Source organism: Anomaloglossus baeobatrachus, chromosome 7, assembly GCF_048569485.1.
Source record: "Anomaloglossus baeobatrachus isolate aAnoBae1 chromosome 7, aAnoBae1.hap1, whole genome shotgun sequence".
Taxonomy (NCBI): Eukaryota; Metazoa; Chordata; class Amphibia; order Anura; family Aromobatidae; genus Anomaloglossus; species Anomaloglossus baeobatrachus.
The window spans coordinates 68,025,751-68,046,789 of NC_134359.1; the positions used below are offsets into that span (position 1 = coordinate 68,025,751).

The 21,039-nt window shown below is 43.7% G+C and overlaps 1 protein-coding gene across 6 annotated transcripts in view; it reads left to right on the forward strand.

Moving 5' to 3' along the window:
- The window catches only part of OSBPL6 (oxysterol binding protein like 6), a 337,550-nt gene that overhangs the window by 37,813 nt on the left and 278,698 nt on the right, over positions 1-21,039 (forward strand). The window lies entirely within an intron of this gene.

Genomic DNA, 21,039 nt, shown 5'->3' on the forward strand with positions numbered 1-21,039 from the left:
AATGTTCAATGTCAGGCTGTGTCTGCGGTCCGCTGACAGACGGTACGGACACAGCTCGTGCTCCGCAGACTGTTTGTGCTCTCTGTTTCAGATTTTTATTTTTAATGAAAAATGTCTCCGGCATTATCTCTAGGATGAGTTCCTATTTAAGCAGATGAAAGTGCTTCGTTGCTGTCACTGCAACTTAAACCCAAGACATCTACAATCCATTTCCAGGAATAAATCCAGATGACACAATGAGCGCTTCAAGTCGATAAAAGCATTAACTCTTTCTTCCGCCATTCATTACAATTTTGCTGGTGCTTGAATATGGATTTTTAAATATGCGTGGCTTAAAGAGGTTGTTTGATATCTAAAACTCTATCCCAAAGTTCCTATCTGTTAAAAATTAGCATTTTTTTTTATAATTTACTGTTATTTAAACTCCAGCAGTTTTTCTTTTTATTGTTTTGTCTATTAGCCATCAATAATGTTACAGTACATGAGTTATAATACATATTTGTTGCTGTCTTCTCCCATTTCCAGCGCTCTCCGTTCCTCTCCTGCATCATTTGACCACACTGCAGACTGCAGACTTGATAATTCTTTTCTTAAGGCCCCGTTACACGCAACGACGTATCTAACAATATATCCCTTGGGTCACGGATTCTGTGACGCACATCCTGCATTGTTAGCGACGTCGTTGCGTGTGACACCAACGAACGGCCGTTAACGATCAAAAATATTCACACGTCGTTCATTTTCAAAAAATCGTTGATTGTTGCAGGACGGAGGTTGTTCGTCGTTCCCGAGGCAGCACACATCGCTATGTGTGACACCTCGGGAACGACGAACTACAGCTTACCTGCGGCCGCCGGCAATGAGGAAGGAAGGAGGTGGGCGGGATGTTACGGCCGCTCATCACCGCCCCTCCGCTTCTATTGAGCGGCCGCTTAGTGACGCCGCTGTGACGCCGAACGAACCACCCCCTTAGAAAGGAGGTAGTTCGCCAACAACAGCGACGTCGCTAGGCAGGTAAGTCCATGTGACGGCTCCTAACGATTTTGTGCGCCACGGGCAGCAATTTGCCCGTGACGCACAAACGACGGGGGCGGGTGCTTTCACCAGCAATCGCTGCGTGAAAGGCCCCCTTTAATGTAAGTCTATGAGAGCTTCTGTTATTATGAGTTTCATTGACTTGCACTGAAAATGTAACTTTCGGTCCACACAGAAGACGCTGTGTGAGCTAGCTGATAATGGTAGCAGCCATGTGATGCAGAAGACCGACGCAGTGCTGGAAACGGCAGAAGTCAGTGACAATTGTGCACACACTATACAGATGTTACTCATGGCAGAGGCAATAAAGAAATCTGCTGGAGTGGTCTTTTAAAAAAAATTGTTTAAAAGAACTGAAGTCCTCAGTGGTTGATACCTTTTAATGGCTAACTGAACAGGCGGTAATAATTGCAAGCTTTCCAGACTACTCAGGTCTCTTCATCAGGCTCAGTATAACACAAGATCTGAAGAGTGGTCTTCTAAAATTTTCCTACCATTCCATTGATTTTTGGTTTCTTGTGTTTTGTTGTTTTTTTTCTTCAGCTTCCATTTGAAACTCCCAACTTGAATAGTGTAATATCAAACAGAATATCATCAGTGACATCCACTCCGCAGGCTCCTCCTGCTGAGTCTCCCGCTCCTCCTTCCACGTAATGGGCAATACCTCACATCAGTGACGAATTGCAGTGCTTTTCTTTACTGATCATGCAGAAATGGTATTTTCTACTATCCCCGTACGTTTGTTAAAGAAAAACACTCCCTTTTGCCTTCAGAATGCCCTGCACTTGCTTTTTGAGGCATCACATACAAGGAAGAACACTAGGAACAGCCCCAATAGCGGATTGTATTGCCGACGTTCCTTTAGGGAGTCCTCTAGGCTTGCTGGGAATTGCAAACAAAATGTCATGGGAAGCAGAAAACAAAAGCAGTTAGGGAAATCCAGGCAAAGGTAGGGAATTTTTTTTTAATCAGTAAATTATAAAAATGCTTATTTTTAATAAATGGGCATCGAGACAACTCCTTAGGAGAATAGCGCCCTGTTTTATCTCACTGTCACTCAGCCACTCATAACTGTGCCCATGACCTTAAATTTAAGATCTGTCCTTTGCATAGACAGTGAATAGACTGGTTGTCTCATGATACTTATACATAGGAGACATGGGACCTCCATTCATATGACCGGGGCTATCCAAGGAACTGTTGGAAATAGCTGAGTGGTACTGTGGGCTTTCAGTAGGAGTCTCATAGATGATGAAGTGAAGGTCGAGCATGTGCACCATCGCTCCATTCAAGACAGGGTTCTGCAGAGAGCACCGATCTCTAGTTTAAAGGGTCCCAGTAATCAAACCCCCATAAATAATTATTCTGCCTACAATATCACAGAGCATGCTTAGAAAATTCTTCAAAAAATAAATAAACATCTGTAAACTATTGCTGCATTGGTCTGCAATTGGTGCTGCAGGTACGATGTTGTTCGTCGTTCCTGCGGCAGCACACATCGCTATGTGTGACACCGCAGGAACGCCGAACATCTCCTTACCTGTGTCCACCGGCAATGCGGAAGGAAGGAGGTGGGCGGCATGTTACGGCCGCTCATCACCGCCCCTCCGCTTCTATTGAGCGGCCGCTTAGTGACGCCGCTGTGACGCCGAACGAACCGCCCCCTTAGAAAGGAGGTGGTTCGCCAGCAACAGCGACGTCGCTAGGCAGGTAAGTCTCTTCTGCTATTGGACGGCTGCCGTATGACGTCGCTGTTATGCTGCACGAACCACCCCCTTAGAAAGGAGGCGGGTCGCCGGCCAGAGCAACGTCGCAGAGCAGGTAAGTCCGTGTGACGGGTGTTAGCGATGTTGTGCGCCACGGGCAGCGATTTGCCCGTGACGCACAACCGACGGGGGCGAGTATGCTTGCTAGCGATATCGGTACCGATATTGCAGCGTGTAAAGTACCCTTTAGGCTGGGGTCACACGGGGACTATTGCGATCCTCGTATGACACTCGGCTCACGCTGGCAACACAGCGGGAGCCGAGTGTCATTACGACTGAGGTCCGATCATGCGCTTGGACCACAGCTGCGGGGGACGGGTCAGCGCTGCGGAGGAGAGGGCCAGCGCTGCGGGGGGAGGGAGGGATTTATCTCCCTATCTCCTCTGTAGCCTGCTATTGCCATTCTCACTCTGCACTCGCATTACACCGGTGTACTGCGAATGTAGTGCAATGTTTCTCTCGCCCCATAGACTTGAATGGGTGTGAGAGAAACAGAATCACATTACAATTACAGCATGCTGTTTTCTTGGTCCGATTAGGTTCGAAAAAAATAATCGCTCATGGGTGCTGGCCTGGCACATAGGCTAATATTGGTCCAAGTGGAATGTGATGTTTTATCGCATTCCACTTGCTCCGATTTTCATGCCGTGTGTCTTAGGCCTTAGGCGGGCTTTGCACACTACGACATCGCAGGTGCGATATCGGTGGGGTCAAATCGAAAGTGACGCACATCCGGCGTCGCAGTCGATATCTTAGTGTGTTAATCCTTTTTGATACGATTAACGAGCGCAAAAGCGTCCTTATCGTATCATCGGTGTAGGGTCCGTCATTTCCATAATTTGCCAGCAGTGACAGGTACGATGTTGTTCCTCGTTCCTGCGGCAGCACACATCTCTGTGTGAGAAGCCGCAGGAGCGAGGAACATCTCCTACCTGCGTCACCGCGTCTAACGCCGGCTCTGCGGAAGGAAGGAGGGGGGCGGGATGTTTACGTCCCGCTCATCTCCGCCTCTCCGCTTCTATTGGCTACCTGCCATGTGACGTCGCTATGACGCTGCACGACCCGCCCCCTTAATAAGGAGGCGGGTCGCCGGCCAGAGCGACGTCGCAGGGCAGGTAAGTGCATGTGAAGCTGCCGTAGCGATAATGTTCGCTACGGCAGCAATCACAATATATCGCTGCTGCGACGGGGGCGGGGACTATCGCGCTCGACATCGCAGCATCGGCTTGCAATGTCGCAGCGTGCAAAGTACCCCTTAGAGAGATAATGGTTTGCGATTTAGGGAGTCAAAATGCTTGTCTTGACTTTAGCATTGGCAAGATGTGCTATGCCGCTGGTTCCACCTTCTGCAGAACAGAGACGAGCCCTGTGTCATTTACTCTGATTGATATAATTCTTTCTCCTTCTTCAAGTAGAGGTTCTGCAGAATCTAAGGTATATATATTATAAGACATAACATAAGGCCGGCTGCCATGTTTCCTTTCATATGGTCATAGCATTCCCAACGGCATCTTTCACACTGACAATTTACAGCAGGTCAGACCCATATATCTAAACCAATAATATGTAGTCTATTAATTCTCTGGACGCTAAAGCGATTACTTAGACATAAGGCTTGTGGTAAACAGAAATTGCATTTTCATGTGCTGCCTCTAAATGAACAAAGATGTCATGTTCACTAAAACAATGAATATTTCATCCATGTAACCCTGGTGGAACATTTGTTTTATTGTCATGGATTCCTCCACGTTATCCCCAGCGTTTACATCAGATGAACATTAATATTTCAGGAAGGTACATACTATACAGTAAATTGCTCAAAGAAAATAATACAAGTAGAAGAACACATTCACTATAATCTGTAACACCGGCGTCCTTGCACTGTCCTGCCTCCTCTCCTCGGCAGAATACCGTGGCCAGCCTACTCACTCCCCCTGCTCTGTCTCAGGGCTCCACGCTCCAGTGCCTGTGCATGTTGCTCAGGTCTCCTGGCAATGTCTTTAAGGCACCAGCGTGGACACCCCCCACCTCTTAAAGGTGCAGTGCGTGGACTCAGTAAGTGTTCCCCAGCCTATGGCTGGGAGGCACTGGGTATTTAAGGCACCTTCCCCTGTAGAGAGGTGACTGAGCAATTAGGTTCCTGGAGAGCTTGATCTAGTCTTTACACCAGACTGCTTTCTGCCCAATTCTGTCCTGCATGTCTTCAGTTCCTGAACCCATTCTGCTTGTCCAAGTACCCATGCCCAACCAGCCTATCTCCAGTTTCTGTCCTGTTTGTTACTGTATCTAATACCGTCCTGTCAGCCTCCTTTATCTAACCATTCAACCTGTCTCCTGAATATACTCCGTCCAGTCAGCCTCCACTACCTGCTCTGTCCTGCCTGCCCTCTATATCTGCGTCCCTGACCATTGGGTCAGCTGCTGCAGTAGTGGGGACTGCCCTTGAGTGGTATCTGTTGTCTCCCAGCAGCCCAGTTCATCCTCACCACCAGAGGCTCTGGTGAAAACCCAATAGACACTTAGTCATGACTCTCCAGAGTAAACCCAATCTGTGGTGCAGTGGGTCCACACCTCTTAGCACAACATAATGAAACTAAATGACTAATTTCATTCAGAAAGTGCAATCTTAGAATCCTTGTCTAATGATCATTCTTCAGTAGCGCACCGCTTCCTTGCAACCTCCTGCTTCCTGATTGTCAGGGAGTAATATGCTCCTGAATATTGACCGTTCGGGATGGCTGCCTGGTTGAGCTGGGCACTTTTCATTGCTGGAAACAGAGGCAGCCATCAGAGCACAATCGCACAATCGAACTGAAGCTGGTCCAGTGCAATTACTTTTACCCATTGCCCTAGTGTCTACCATGTTAGTAGTCCTATGAAGCCAAACAATCATTGCCATCACATTCATATTGTATAGCAAGTAGCTGGCAAGTGAGAGCTCCTTACCTAGGAATCTGGCCGCTACCGAGGTGGCCAGTAATCTAGGCAACAAGCTGTAAACTATAAAATGAAGAATCCTTTCATTCTGGGAATAAAAAGTAAATTGCAAAATTGCTTATTTTTACAATCACTTTACAATGTTAAACATTTATCAACATGAAACAACCCCTTTCATGCTGATTTTTGCATTGCCCGCTTGCTTCTTGCATCTGGAAAGTGTCAAACATTAAGCGTACTCATGACTCTTATTTATCCAAATAATACTTTCCATTTTCTAGACACTGTACACTTAGGGGTACTTTGCACACTATGATATCGCAGGTACGATGTCGGTGGGGTCAAATAAAAAGTGACGCACATCCGGCGTCGCTGTCGATATCGTAGTGTGTAAATCCTTTATGATACGATTAACGAGCGCAAAAGCGTCGTAATCGTATCATCGGTGTAGTGTCCGACATTTCTATAATGTAGCTGCAGCGACGGTCCGATGTTCCTCGTTCCCCTGCGGCAGCACACAATGCTGTGTGAGAAGCCGCAGGAGCGAGGAACATCAGCTTACCTGCGTCACCGCGGCTCACGCCGGCTATGCGTAAGGAAGGAGGTGGGCGGGATGTTTACGTCCCGCTCATCTCCGCCCCTCCGCTTCTATTGGCCGCCTGCCGTGTGACGTCGCTGTGACGCCGTACGACCCGCCCCCTCAATAAGGAGGCGGTTCGCCGGCCAGAGCGACGTCACAGGGCAGGTAAGATCATGTAGCGATAATGTTCGCTATGGCAGCAATCACAAGATATCGCTGCTGCGATGGGGGCGGGGACTATCGCGCTCGGCATCGCAAGCATCACCTTGTGATGTCTTAGTGTACAAAGTACCCCTTAGACTAAACAGTCTTAAAATACACAAATTAAATCAAAGTGAGTCATACCGTTTGCTAATGCTGTCTAATTTTAAGACTGTCTAGTTTTAAGTTTCTATTTTCTTTATTCTTTTGTATCATTGGGGTGCATGTTAGGCAATGCCTTTTTTTCTCAGCAATAGACTCCTATTTCAGCGAGACTACGTCATCTTGTCTAAAGAGTAGTAAAAAAAAGGGGTTTCAGCCCGTTTCACTTGTTACCACTTCTCCCTAGAGGTAACCCAGTGGAGATGTAGCCGTTTCCAGACACTGACCCCTGTCAGAAGGAGTGAACCCTCTTTCTCTCAGAGGTTCCTTACAGCCGCATTACAGCCTCCCCTGTTGTGAATACATTTTCCAGTTTGGGGTTCCCTCTTGTGGTCAGTGCTGGTGGCGCAGTTGACTTCTGGAATGAGAGCCATACACCTGTGGAGGACTGGCAATCAGGTCTTTCAGATTGGGACTATATAACTGAGTAGTTTTCTCCTGTTATTTGCCGATGCTCAATGGATATCCTGTGTGTTAAGGACATTATGAAACCAGCCCTGCTCTCTACCAGAACACCTCTCAGATAAGTTGGTCTTTGTACCTCTGCTTATTGTTTCCACTTTCTTGTTGTTTTTTCTGTTTTGATACTAATGCTTAATTCCTATTTTGCCTGTGTGGAGTTCCTGGTGGAATTGGATCATTCCCTGCTGGGAATGTCTGTATACTTAGCTCCATGATTCTGCAATGTATTGTGTTTTGTCATGCTTGATATTAAATTCAGTCCCTCGTCTATATTAGTGTTTTTGAATCCCAGTAACATAAAAGTACTGATATAGTGGGGGAGAGTCTGTGTGGGCTCAGGGTTTTTCTATATCAGGCATGCTTAGATTTTTTAGGGTTTTTACGGTTGCAGACAGTGCTCCTTTCTATCCTTTCCTATAAAGATAGTTTGAGCCTCATCTTTTATAGCAAATTTCAAATGGCAACTCTCTCAGTGCAAAAACATTTTTTTTAAAAATTAACCTTTAATATTTCCACTAAAATGGTCAGATGACCATAGACAAACAACACTAAAAGATAGGTTTAACCCCTCCTGTCTCTTAGGGGATATATGTAAACCAAGTTGAGTTTCAACCTCAGTAATAGATTGGACCCATCTCACCAATTCATGGGTACCTTTAAAGTCTACTGGTAATGATAAATTTAATAAATTGGATTCATCTCACCAAATTTATACAGGTGCCGCTCATCACAAAAATAGGGTCCAATTTATTCCATAATGGAGCCCTTAGGAAATTGGATTTATCTCACCAAATTTTGAAAAGGTGCCACTCTTCATAAGGATATTGGGGTCCAATTCATTCCACAATGGAACCCTTAAGAATGTTTTCTCCCGACGCGTTTCATTCAATATTCACTCTTCAGGGGAGTCAGAAATCCATCTCAGGTCTCATTCAATATGTACCTGTGAGCTGCACAATATGCCAGAATATACAAAATGACAAAAAGATAACGGCAAGTCTGCAAGCCCAATTTGAATTCAGAAAAAGCACTCACCAGTCAGTCTAGACCCATCAAGGAGTCATAGATGCAGCGGACCCAATCTTAGTCCCAAGATACATGGACCAGATACCTAAATGACACGCCGAAAAATGCACAGTACAACAAAAATCAGCAATTCAGCGGTCCTCAAAGATCCCACATACAGATATAGGTAAACAGGGAACTTACCACGTGGCAGGAGCGGCCGTAACTCTCGCTCTCTCAAGGAGCCGCCGCATAATGCCAGGTTTTAAGCGTTCCCCCTCATCCGGCCATGTGACGCTATTTCCGCCCATTCAGTCACATGACAACGGCCGGATATGCCGCGTCATGTTGTTTACGATAACTAAGGCAACCAAGTGCCGTCCCCTCACTGCCCGGTCACGTGAGCACCACGTCACACAGGCTGAGTATAGGATTACATCAGTCTCAGAACAGAGACAGCACTCTCATTTAATTCATTAGGGCGAACAGCACAATATGGTCATTCTTCCAACAGACGGATGTGACCATCATACTAAACAGGAGGAGATTTCATAAGAAGTAGCTAAAATAGCGCAAAGTATTATTATTGTTAGATTGTTTGTAGCATGGAATGTTCACACCGCTATAAAAGACGGTTCAACCAACGATTGCTACAAACAATTTTAAGGTGACTGCATATTGTATTTCAAATTATAGCCATGTCACCAAGCTATTAGGACACACCTCTTAAACAAACATCAGAAGTGTATCACCCATATATATGGCAGTGTCATTATCATCCCAAAGATCAATACTTAAACTCAAAAAGTCCCAATAAGGCAAAGACATCTTCAGAAATTTTTTTATATTTTATCATTAATCGTTAGAAAGAGGATTAGATGTCAAAGGTCCCATATGTGATGACAATATATGGGGCTATCCCAAAAACTGACAATGATCTATAAAGGTGAAAAAGTGAAAAGGAGGGTAAAGAAGGAATGGAAGAAACCAGTGGAATGAAAGGGACTACCCTTGCCCTAAATAAACTAGCTGTAAACTCTGACCCTACCTATCATGTGGGGGTTGGCGCCCTAAGATAGAACGGTGTGTGGGCGCCCCCACTCGGCCGACGTGTATCCCTCCTCTCTACCACTGGCCCTGCACCACCACTAGATAAAGGGTGCAAAAGAAATTTCCTCATTTAGTCCATTAGGATGTAGAGTCTTTAACCAATAAATCCATCTGGACTCTTGTTGCAACAACCTCCTGTCCCAGTTTCCTCCTCTGGGTAGTGGCTTAACATGATCAATACCCTGAAATACAATAACAGTGAGGTCCCCATTATGCATGCGATTTACATGTCTTGCCAGTGGTGTATCGTTGTTCAATCTGATATCCCTGAGGTGTTCACCAATCCGCCGTCTGAACTCCCTGCGGGTCTTACCCACATATTCCATTCCACAGACGCAGGTCGCCTTATAGATTACCCCCTGTGTCTTACAATTGATGAAAGATCGGATATCATATTCCTTCTTCGTCACCTGACTTGTAAACCTTTTGCCAACAAGAATCGAATTGCAGGCTATGCAACCGCTACATTTGTAGCAGCCCTTCAGGGTTGGAAAATTGACAAAAGGATTTTTCGGATTGAGATGACTATGGACTAGTCGATCTTTAAGTGACCTCGCTCGTTTATATGTAATGGATGGCCCATCGGTAAGCAAACTTCCCACGTCGCCATCCATCTTCAAAATAGGCCAATATTTCTCAAAGATTTTCCTCACCTCATACGCCCCGTTATCAAAAGTCGTTATAAATCTAATCGTATCCTTACCATCATCCTTTGCCATGTTCTTAGGGGGATAAAGAAGGTCTGTTCTTCTGACCTTCCTGATGTCAGCAGCCGCCTCTTTTATTACTTTCCTTGGATATCCTCTTTCTAAAAATCTCCTTTCCAGATCGCCTGACTGATCAATAAAGTGCCTCTCATTAGAACAGTTCCTCCGAATTCTTGCGAACTGTCCCTTTGGGATGCCTTTTTTTAGACTGAGTGGATGACTACTCTCCCACCTCAAGAGTGAGTTTGTTGAGGTGGGCTTCCGGTAGGTGCTTGTTATCAGATTACCCCTCTCGTCTTTTTCAATCAATAGATCCAGAAAGGATAATTTAGACCTGTCCATTTCAAATGTAAAAAACAGACCCAGGTTATTCGTGTTCAGATCGTTCATGAACAACTTTAATTCATTTTCACTGCCTTTCCACACTAAAAAAATATCATCAATGAATCTGTACCAGATTCCGATGTTCTCATTGGCAGATTCACGATCCTCCCTGAAGACGACCGTTTCCTCCCACCAGCCCAGGAGTAGGTTAGCGTACGACGGGGCACATGGGCTCCCCATCGCTGTACCCCTGAGCTGGTGGAAGGTGTGGCCATCAAAAGAGAAGATATTGTGTGTCAAGCAGAAATTGAGGATATCCAAGACAAAGTTGGTGTGTTCCTCACACTGTATCCCCCTGCCTTTCAAAAAATATTTTGTTGCTGTCAGGCCCAGATCATGGCGTATGGATGAATACAAGGATTCAACATCAATTCCAACCAAAATTGTCTCTTCATCAAAAGAAAGTCCCTCCAGTTTTTTCAACAGATCAGTCGTATCAGCTATATAGGAACCCAAACCTAATACAAATGGTTTCAAGATGTCATCCAAATAGACCCCCAAATTCTGTGTTAGATTGTTAACACCAGAAATTATGGGCCTGCCCTTCAAAGGATCAACACCCTTATGCAACTTAGGTAGACTATAAAAAGTTGCCATAGTCGGATGTTTAGGGAAGAGAAAATCAAATTCAGATTTACCTATCAGATTTTTGTCCAATGCGGCAAGGAGGATGGATTTTAACTCCTTCGAATACTGCCGTGATGGATCAGACCTCAATTTAGCATAACTATTCTGGTCTCCAAGTATGTTATAACACATAGTTAAGTATTTGTCACGATCCATCACAACAGTATTCCCCCCCTTATCTGATTGCTTGATAATAATATCTGTAGCTCTCCCCAAAGTGTCAAGGCTCTCCATCTCCTCCCTAGTCAAATTAAATTTCGTCCTATGTTTAGGTTTCAACTCCTCCAGTTCATGAGACACAAGATTACAAAAAACATCAATTGCACTGAGGTCACTCTGGATTGGTGGCATCTTCGTGCTTTTCAACCTGAGATCTGTAAAGGGACCTTGACCAGTTAGGTCAGGCCCCATAACATCCAGATTATATAAGAGTCTGACATCTTCAAGGATGTCATCTGGGATCCCCATATCAGTACATATTTTCTTATTCTTAGTGCAATTGATGTTTTTTGTAATCTTGTGTCTCATGAACTGGAGGAGTTGAAACCTAAACATAGGACGAAATTTAATTTGACTAGGGAGGAGATGGAGAGCCTTGACACTTTGGGGAGAGCTACAGATATTATTATCAAGCAATCAGATAAGGGGGGGGGAATACTGTTGTGATGGATCGTGACAAATACTTAACTATGTGTTATAACATACTTGGAGACCAGAATAGTTATGCTAAATTGAGGTCTGATCCATCACGGCAGTATTCGAAGGAGTTAAAATCCATCCTCCTTGCCGCATTGGACAAAAATCTGATAGGTAAATCTGAATTTGATTTTCTCTTCCCTAAACATCCGACTATGGCAACTTTTTATAGTCTACCTAAGTTGCATAAGGGTGTTGATCCTTTGAAGGGCAGGCCCATAATTTCTGGTGTTAACAATCTAACACAGAATTTGGGGGTCTATTTGGATGACATCTTGAAACTATTTGTATTAGGTTTGGGTTCCTATATAGCTGATACGACTGATCTGTTGAAAAAACTGGAGGGACTTTCTTTTGATGAAGAGACAATTTTGGTTGGAATTGATGTTGAATCCTTGTATTCATCCATACGCCATGATCTGGGCCTGACAGCAACAAAATATTTTTTGAAAGGCAGGGGGATACAGTGTGAGGAACACACCAACTTTGTCTTGGATATCCTCAATTTCTGCTTGACACACAATATCTTCTCTTTTGATGGCCACACCTTCCACCAGCTCAGGGGTACAGCGATGGGGAGCCCATGTGCCCCGTCGTACGCTAACCTACTCCTGGGCTGGTGGGAGGAAACGGTCGTCTTCAGGGAGGATCGTGAATCTGCCAATGAGAACATCGGAATCTGGTACAGATTCATTGATGATATTTTTTTAGTGTGGAAAGGCAGTGAAAATGAATTAAAGTTGTTCATGAACGATCTGAACACGAATAACCTGGGTCTGTTTTTTACATTTGAAATGGACAGGTCTAAATTATCCTTTCTGGATCTATTGATTGAAAAAGACGAGAGGGGTAATCTGATAACAAGCACCTACCGGAAGCCCACCTCAACAAACTCACTCTTGAGGTGGGAGAGTAGTCATCCACTCAGTCTAAAAAAAGGCATCCCAAAGGGACAGTTCGCAAGAATTCGGAGGAACTGTTCTAATGAGAGGCACTTTATTGATCAGTCAGGCGATCTGGAAAGGAGATTTTTAGAAAGAGGATATCCAAGGAAAGTAATAAAAGAGGCGGCTGCTGACATCAGGAAGGTCAGAAGAACAGACCTTCTTTATCCCCCTAAGAACATGGCAAAGGATGATGGTAAGGATACGATTAGATTTATAACGACTTTTGATAACTGGGCGTATGAGGTGAGGAAAATCTTTGAGAAATATTGGCCTATTTTGAAGATGGATGGCGACGTGGGAAGTTTGCTTACCAATGGGCCATCCATTACATATAAACGAGCGAGGTCACTTAAAGATCGACTAGTCCATAGTCATCTCAATCCGAAAAATCCTTTTGTCAATTTTCCAACCCTGAAGGGCTGCTACAAATGTAGCGGTTGCATAGCCTGCAATTCGATTCTTGTTGGCAAAAGGTTTACAAGTCAGGTGACGAAGAAGGAATATGATATCCGATCTTTCATCAATTGTAAGACACAGGGGGTAATCTATAAGGCGACCTGCGTCTGTGGAATGGAATATGTGGGTAAGACCCGCAGGGAGTTCAGACGGCGGATTGGTGAACACCTCAGGGATATCAGATTGAACAACGATACACCACTGGCAAGACATGTAAATCGCATGCATAATGGGGACCTCACTGTTATTGTATTTCAGGGTATTGATCATGTTAAGCCACTACCCAGAGGAGGAAACTGGGACAGGAGGTTGTTGCAACAAGAGTCCAGATGGATTTATTGGTTAAAGACTCTACATCCTAATGGACTAAATGAGGAAATTTCTTTTGCACCCTTTATCTAGTGGTGGTGCAGGGCCAGTGGTAGAGAGGAGGGATACACGTCGGCCGAGTGGGGGCGCCCACACACCGTTCTATCTTAGGGCGCCAACCCCCACATGATAGGTAGGGTCAGAGTTTACAGCTAGTTTATTTAGGGCAAGGGTAGTCCCTTTCATTCCACTGGTTTCTTCCATTCCTTCTTTACCCTCCTTTTCACTTTTTCACCTTTATAGATCATTGTCAGTTTTTGGGATAGCCCCATATATTGTCATCACATATGGGACCTTTGACATCTAATCCTCTTTCTAACGATTAATGATAAAATATAAAAATTTTTCTGAAGATGTCTTTGCCTTATTGGGACTTTTTGAGTTTAAGTATTGATCTTTGGGATGATAATGACACTGCCATATATATGGGTGATACACTTCTGATGTTTGTTTAAGAGGTGTGTCCTAATAGCTTGGTGACATGGCTATAATTTGAAATACAATATGCAGTCACCTTAAAATTGTTTGTAGCAATCGTTGGTTGAACCGTCTTTTATAGCGGTGTGAACATTCCATGCTACAAACAATCTAACAATAATAATACTTTGCGCTATTTTAGCTACTTCTTATGAAATCTCCTCCTGTTTAGTATGATGGTCACATCCGTCTATTGGAAGAATGACCACATTGTGCTGTTCGCCCTAATGAATTAAATGAGAGTGCTGTCTCTGTTCTGAGACTGATGTAATCCTATACTCAGCCTGTGTGACGTGGTGCTCACGTGACCGGGCAGTGAGGGGACGGCACTTGGTTGCCTTAGTTATCGTAAACAACATGACGCGGCATATCCGGCCGTTGTCATGTGACTGAATGGGCGGAAATAGCGTCACATGGCCGGATGAGGGGGAACGCTTAAAACCTGGCATTATGCGGCGGCTCCTTGAGAGAGCGAGAGTTACGGCCGCTCCTGCCACGTGGTAAGTTCCCCGTTTACCTATATCTGTATGTGGGATCTTTGAGGACCGCTGAATTGCTGATTTTTGTTGTACTGTGCATTTTTCGGCGTGTCATTTAGGTATCTGGTCCATGTATCTTGGGACTAAGATTGGGTCCGCTGCATCTATGACTCCTTGATGGGTCTAGACTGACTGGTGAGTGCTTTTTCTGAATTCAAATTGGGCTTGCAGACTTGCCGTTATCTTTTTGTCATTTTGTATATTCTGGCATATTGTGCAGCTCACAGGTACATATTGAATGAGACCTGAGATGGATTTCTGACTCCCCTGAAGAGTGAATATTGAATGAAACGCGTCGGGAGAAAACATTCTTAAGGGTTCCATTGTGGAATGAATTGGACCCCAATATCCTTATGAAGAGTGGCACCTTTTCAAAATTTGGTGAGATAAATCCAATTTCCTAAGGGCTCCATTATGGAATAAATTGGACCCTATTTTTTGTGATGAGCGGCACCTGTATAAATTTGGTGAGATTAATCCAATTTATTAAATTTATCATTACCAGTAGACTTTAAAGGTACCCATGAATTGGTGAGATGGGTCCAATCTATTACTGAGGTTGAAACTCAACTTGGTTTACATATATCCCCTAAGAGACAGGAGGGGTTAAACCTATCTTTTAGTGTTGTTTGTCTATGGTCATCTGACCATTTTAGTGGAAATATTAAAGGTTAATTTTTAAATTTTTAAAAAATTTTTTTTTGCACTGAGAGAGTTGCCATTTGAAATTTGCTATAACTGTTGAATATTGAAATTTACCCATTGGCTATTTACGTGAGCCTCATCTTTGCTGAATCTGTTTTCTAGCTTTGTATTGTGTTTTCCTATATCACCGTAGTCTTTACCTGTGGGGGGCTATCTATATCTTTGGGGATTGCTCCGAGGCAGATTAGCTTTTTTTTATATTTCTAGCTGTAAGAATATTTAGTTCTCCGGCTGTGTCGAGATGACTAGGTCATCGTAGGCTCGTCCCACGGTTACTTCTAGTTGTGTGTCAGGATTAGGTCTGCAGTCCGTTAAGGTTCCAGCCACTCTGGTTACTTTTTGGGTTTCCACATTTTTTGATCTTCCTTGGTCCCTGAATCATAACACTCCCCACACTGACCATGTGTAAAACAAACAGACACCATTCTAACATATGTGACACACCAATGGGTGGAGGTATATGAATAGGCAGACACGTCCTAATGAATCTTGTAGTACTATAGGTACCAGCATCACCATCTTGCATACCTCCCCCGCTGCCTAAAGCTTTGGGCTTGGCACCTTTCACTACCTGACCAGAGAGTCTTCTCTGTTGACTTTGAGCTTTGGCCCGAGATGCAATCTGCCTCTGTCATCAAATTCTTATAAGTTAGCAATGCACTCTCTGATTCAGTCATCACAGCTAAGCACTTTTGTCAGATCTTCCCCCTTTATGACCACCTACAAAAACGAAAGTGAGATTTACGTATACTCAAATCTCCTGTTTGGTCTATCTCTGGGTTATCAAGTACACTATGCTGGGTCCTTCAGCATCAAGTTGATAGGAGATTTGCCACTTTTAGATCCTCTGCATCCTCTTTTTGCAGATTTGCTATGACCTCTTCTTCCAGGGCATCGTCAGCTGTCTCTCTGTCAGTAAATTTTTATATCTCATCTCCAGCTAGAGACCAATCCCTCAATTCATCCTTTCTTTCAGATTTATAGTCTGAAGGCGGTTGCGAACTCATACCAACTTGACAAAGTTGTTCCTCAAACTTCAGTCTTTCCAGTCTTAACTGCTCCACTTCTTCCAGGTATGCAATATGATATTCTAGAAGAGCGAGATCGACTCGATATCACATCAGGCTTTGCTACACTCGTGATAGTCATCCATTTTTTGTGCATGCAAATCAGACCAAAGTAAGACATGTCTCCTTCTCTTTTATATTTTTCTTTAATGCGGACCATTGGTGACCAAAAGAAAAAGTGACAAGAATATTCCCGTAGAATATAATGTGCCAGTGTCATGCCTAAAAACCACAGTTGACATTTCACAACTGACATCAACCCCAAATATCATTATCACGTTGGCCAATACACCATGCATTGGGAAGAGCCGAAGTGAAACGTCAGAATTGGAGCATATCGTGATGCTCCACGTCTTCTGGGATGGCTATGGGCTGCTATTTTTAGGCTGGGAAGGGCCCAATAAGCAGCCTGATAATATCAGTACCCAGATTTCTGATTTACCTTTGCTGGGCACCAAAAATGGGGTGACTTTGAGTCATGTTTTTTCCCCCATTTAATCTGATATATAAAGCTGAGTGTATGTCCGCAAAAGGAATCCACACTGTCTCATTGCAATCACAGAATTTTGCACAGCCACCTCAGGGAACGTCATAGACTATGTTTTGTGGGGAAAATGTAACGCTTTACAGTTATTTGCCAAAAAACCTGCTTACATTAAAGTCAATGGAGCTGGGAGCTACAAGTTATTAATAGGAGCTCTGGTTGCTATAGGCAACAAAGGACATTCTTAGTATAAGAAGTTTATGTGTGAGGTAATATGATATTGATGGAGAGATGGATAGAGGGAGAGGCAGACAGGGAGAGGCAGACAGGTAGATGGACAGAGGCAGATAGAGAGAGAGAGACAGAGAGAGAGAAACAGACAGTGACAGACAGACATACAGCAAGAGGTGGAGAGAGAGACAGGCAGAGAGAGAGCGAAACAGAAACAGACAGAGATAGGCAAACAGGGAGAGAGACAGAGAGAGACAGACAGGGAAAGACAGAGACAGATGAATAGAGACAGAGAGAGACAGTCAGAGAGAAACAGACAGAGACAGGGAGCGAGACAGAAAGAGAGGGAGAGTGACACTAAGTTATTATCCCAGTCAATGCCAGGTACTACAGCTAATTACAGTGCCTACAAGAAGTATTCAACCCCCTGCAGATTTAGCAGGTTTACACATTCGGAATTAACTTGGCATTGTGACATTTGGACTGTAGATCAGCTTGGAAGTGTGAAATGCACTGCAGCAAAAAAGAATGTTATTTATTATTATTTTTTTTTTTAAATTGGGAAAAGTTTATTCAGAGAGTCATTTATTATTCAACCCTTCAAACCACCGGAATTCTGTTTGGTTCCCCTAAAGTATTAAGAAGTATTTCAGGCACAAAGAACAATGAGCTTCACATGTTTGGATTAATTATCTCTTTTTCCAGCCTTTTCTGACTAATTAAGACCCTCCCCAAACTTGTAAACAGCACTCATACTTGGTCAACATGGGAAAGACAAAGGAGCATTCCAAGGCCATCATAGACAAGATCGTGGAGGGTCACAAGGCTGGCAAGGGGTACAAAACCCTTTCCAAGGAGTTGGGCCTACCTGTCTCCACTGTTGGGAGCATCATCCGGAAGTGGAAGGCTTATGGAACTACTGTTAGCCTTCCACGGCCTGGACAGCCTTTGAACGTTTCCACCCGTGCCGAGGCCAGGCTTGTCCGAAGAGTCAAGGCTAACCCAAGGACAACAAGGAAGGAGCTCTGGGAAGATCTCATGGCAGTGGGGACATTGGTTTCAGTCAATACCATAAGTAACGTACTCCACCGCAATGGTCTCCGGTCCAGACGAGCCCGTAAGGTACCTTTACTTTCAAAGCGTCATGTCAAGGCTCGTCTACAGTTTGCTCATGATCACTTGGAGGACTCTGAGACAGACTGGTTCAAGGTTCTCTGGTCTGATGAGACCAAGATTGAGATCTTTGGTGCCAACCACACACGTGACGTTTGGAGACTGGATGGCACTGCATACGACCCCAAGAATACCATCCCTACAGTCAAGCATGGTGGTGCCAGCATCAAGCTGTGGGGCTGTTTCTCAGCCAAGGGGCCTGGCCATCTGGTCCGCATCCATGGGAAGATGGATAGCACGGCCTACCTGGAGATTTTGGCCAAGAACCTCCGCTCCTCCATCAAGGATCTTAAGATGGGTCGTCATTTCATCTTCCAACAAGACAACGACCCAAAGCACACAGCCAAGAAAACCAAGGCCTGGTTCAAGAGGGAAAAAATCAAGGTGTTGCAGTGGCCTAGTCAGTCCCCTGACCTTAACCCAATTGAAAACTTGTGGAAGGAGCTCAAGATTAAAGTCCACATGAGACACCCAAAGAACCTAGATAACTTGGAGAAGATCTGCATGGAGGAGTGGGCCAAGATAACTCCAGAGACCTGTGCCGGCCTGATCAGGTCTTATAAAAGACGATTATTAGCTGTAATTGCAAACAAGGGTTATTCCACAAAATATTAAACCTAGGGGTTGAATAATAATTGACCCACACTTTTATGTTGAAAATGTATTAAAATTTAACTGAGCAACATAACTTGTTGGTTTGTAAGATTTATGCATCTGTTAATAAATCCTGCTCTTCTTTGAAGTTTGCAGGCTCTAACTTATTTGCATCTTATCAAACCTGCTAAATCTGCAGGGGGTTGAAGACTACTTGTAGGCACTGTATATATATATATTTGGTTAATAGAAAGGTATGTAGAAAATTGTACGGTCTGTCTATCTATCTATCTATCTATCTATCTATCATTATCTTTGAACATCTATAACACATAAAAATCAGTAATTTTTTTAATGTATTTTATTCCGGTACTTGTCACACGGATGGCACATGGATAACACATGGATTGAAAAATTGTACACACAGACGTTAACACAATGAGTATATGGTGCATTTTTATGCTGCAGATTTCTGTGTGCAATTATTGCAGCATCTTGCATTCCCAGCCAAGTGCATGAGATTAGTAGAAATCTCATGACCACTGTGCCTTTTATTTATTTTTTTTGTTAAACTGAAACGCGGTGCGATTTTGAAATATCTGCAACATGTCAATTTCCCTTCTAATAAATGCTTATTTGCAAATTATTTATTTTTTTCTATAGACTTGAATGAGATGCAGAAAATGAACACTTAAAAAACACTTATCTGTTTTTAGGGCATTTGCAAAAATAAAGTAAAAACGAATTTAATGCATAACTGACTTTATCAGTAAAGTTTTATCAAAGCAAGAATGTTCCTTGAAAGCTGACATACCAAAAGGAGGCAAAAACCGCAGTTGAAAAAATGCAATAAAAATGTAAAAACAAACATAAACTAAAAAATGCAAGTAACCTAATTTAGCCAACTTGTACAGAAATGTTGTGGAAAATGTGCAGCATCAGAAACGCACTGAATACTCATAGTGGGGCTGTAGCCTAAAACACATACTACATCTGTTGCAAGGCATTTACCGTAGCTTATTACTTCTTGCCGTCTCTTTTGACTGTGACCCGATTTTCCACCCTCCCATTGTCGAATTCTATCAGTTTGAGGAGCTGTGTATAGCTTCTGCTGCCATATACTGTATATGTTCCCTTTCAATTTGACTGTAATTTCAACTAATAAAGTGACTGGGAATAAATTATTTTCTTTTACTAAAGACCGCTCGTATAAATTCTCATCTAACAACCCTGTACACAACCGTCATTTCCACATTAGCATTGACGGGGAGAGAGCTTCATGATGTCAAGTTGACCATTGCTAGTTTTTTGGAGGGAGAAAAAGCTGTGGAAAAACAAGCGCATAGGGTCTTACCCCAATATGTGAGGGGTGGGGGTGGGGGAGTGAAACTACTCACCAGATGTAGTTGTGAGAAGCCACAACTACTGTAATCGCATGTATCACACAATCCAAGGCTGCAGCCACCAAAACGGTAGATAACAGAGAGCACAAGAGAGTGGTGTTTTAATGCCGCGCCAATAGATCACTTCAGATGATGTTCAGACCAGTGTTACTTTATTGTTTTCCAGGTCAACGCGTTTCTGGGGCATCTGCCCCCTTCATCAGGACCACCAAAGAAACAGATAACATCCAATCTGGATTGGATGTTATCTGTTTCTTTGGTGGTCCTGATGAAGGGGGCAGATGCCCCAGAAACGCGTTGACCTGGAAAACAATAAAGTAACACTGGTCTGAACATCATCTGAAGTGATCTATTGGCGCGGCATTAAAACACCACTCTCTTGTGCTCTCAGTTTTTTGGAGGGGGCGTAGGTGACTTGAAAAGGCTGTGAGTTTTGTTCCTGATATTTGATAGTTCTTCCTGTCAGGGGCGTAAATAGAAATCATGCGGTCCATACCGGAAGTCCTAATTAGGCCCCACCCACAAAAAAATTTAATATTTGACAGGGTCACAGAATAGCATATCACACAACTTTGCAGCCCTTACAAAGTAATTGTATGTATTCCTACTGAAGCTCCTTAGTGTTCTCATGCATTAAGATCCCCCTTTCATGGCCTCCATAAAGTATGACGCCAATAAAAGTGCCCCCCAAATACAATATGATACTCCCACAGTGAATTACCCTCCCACGTACAGCATAACGACCTTACATTACTCCCCGCACTGCAAAGTATGATACCCCATCATGTCCCAAATATAATATGATGGAACTCTCTTATCCCTCCATATAGTATATCTGCCCTCCATACATTATAATAGCCCTTACACCTCTCCACAGAGTATGATGGCCCCTCTACTTGGTATTATGGCCCATACACAGTAT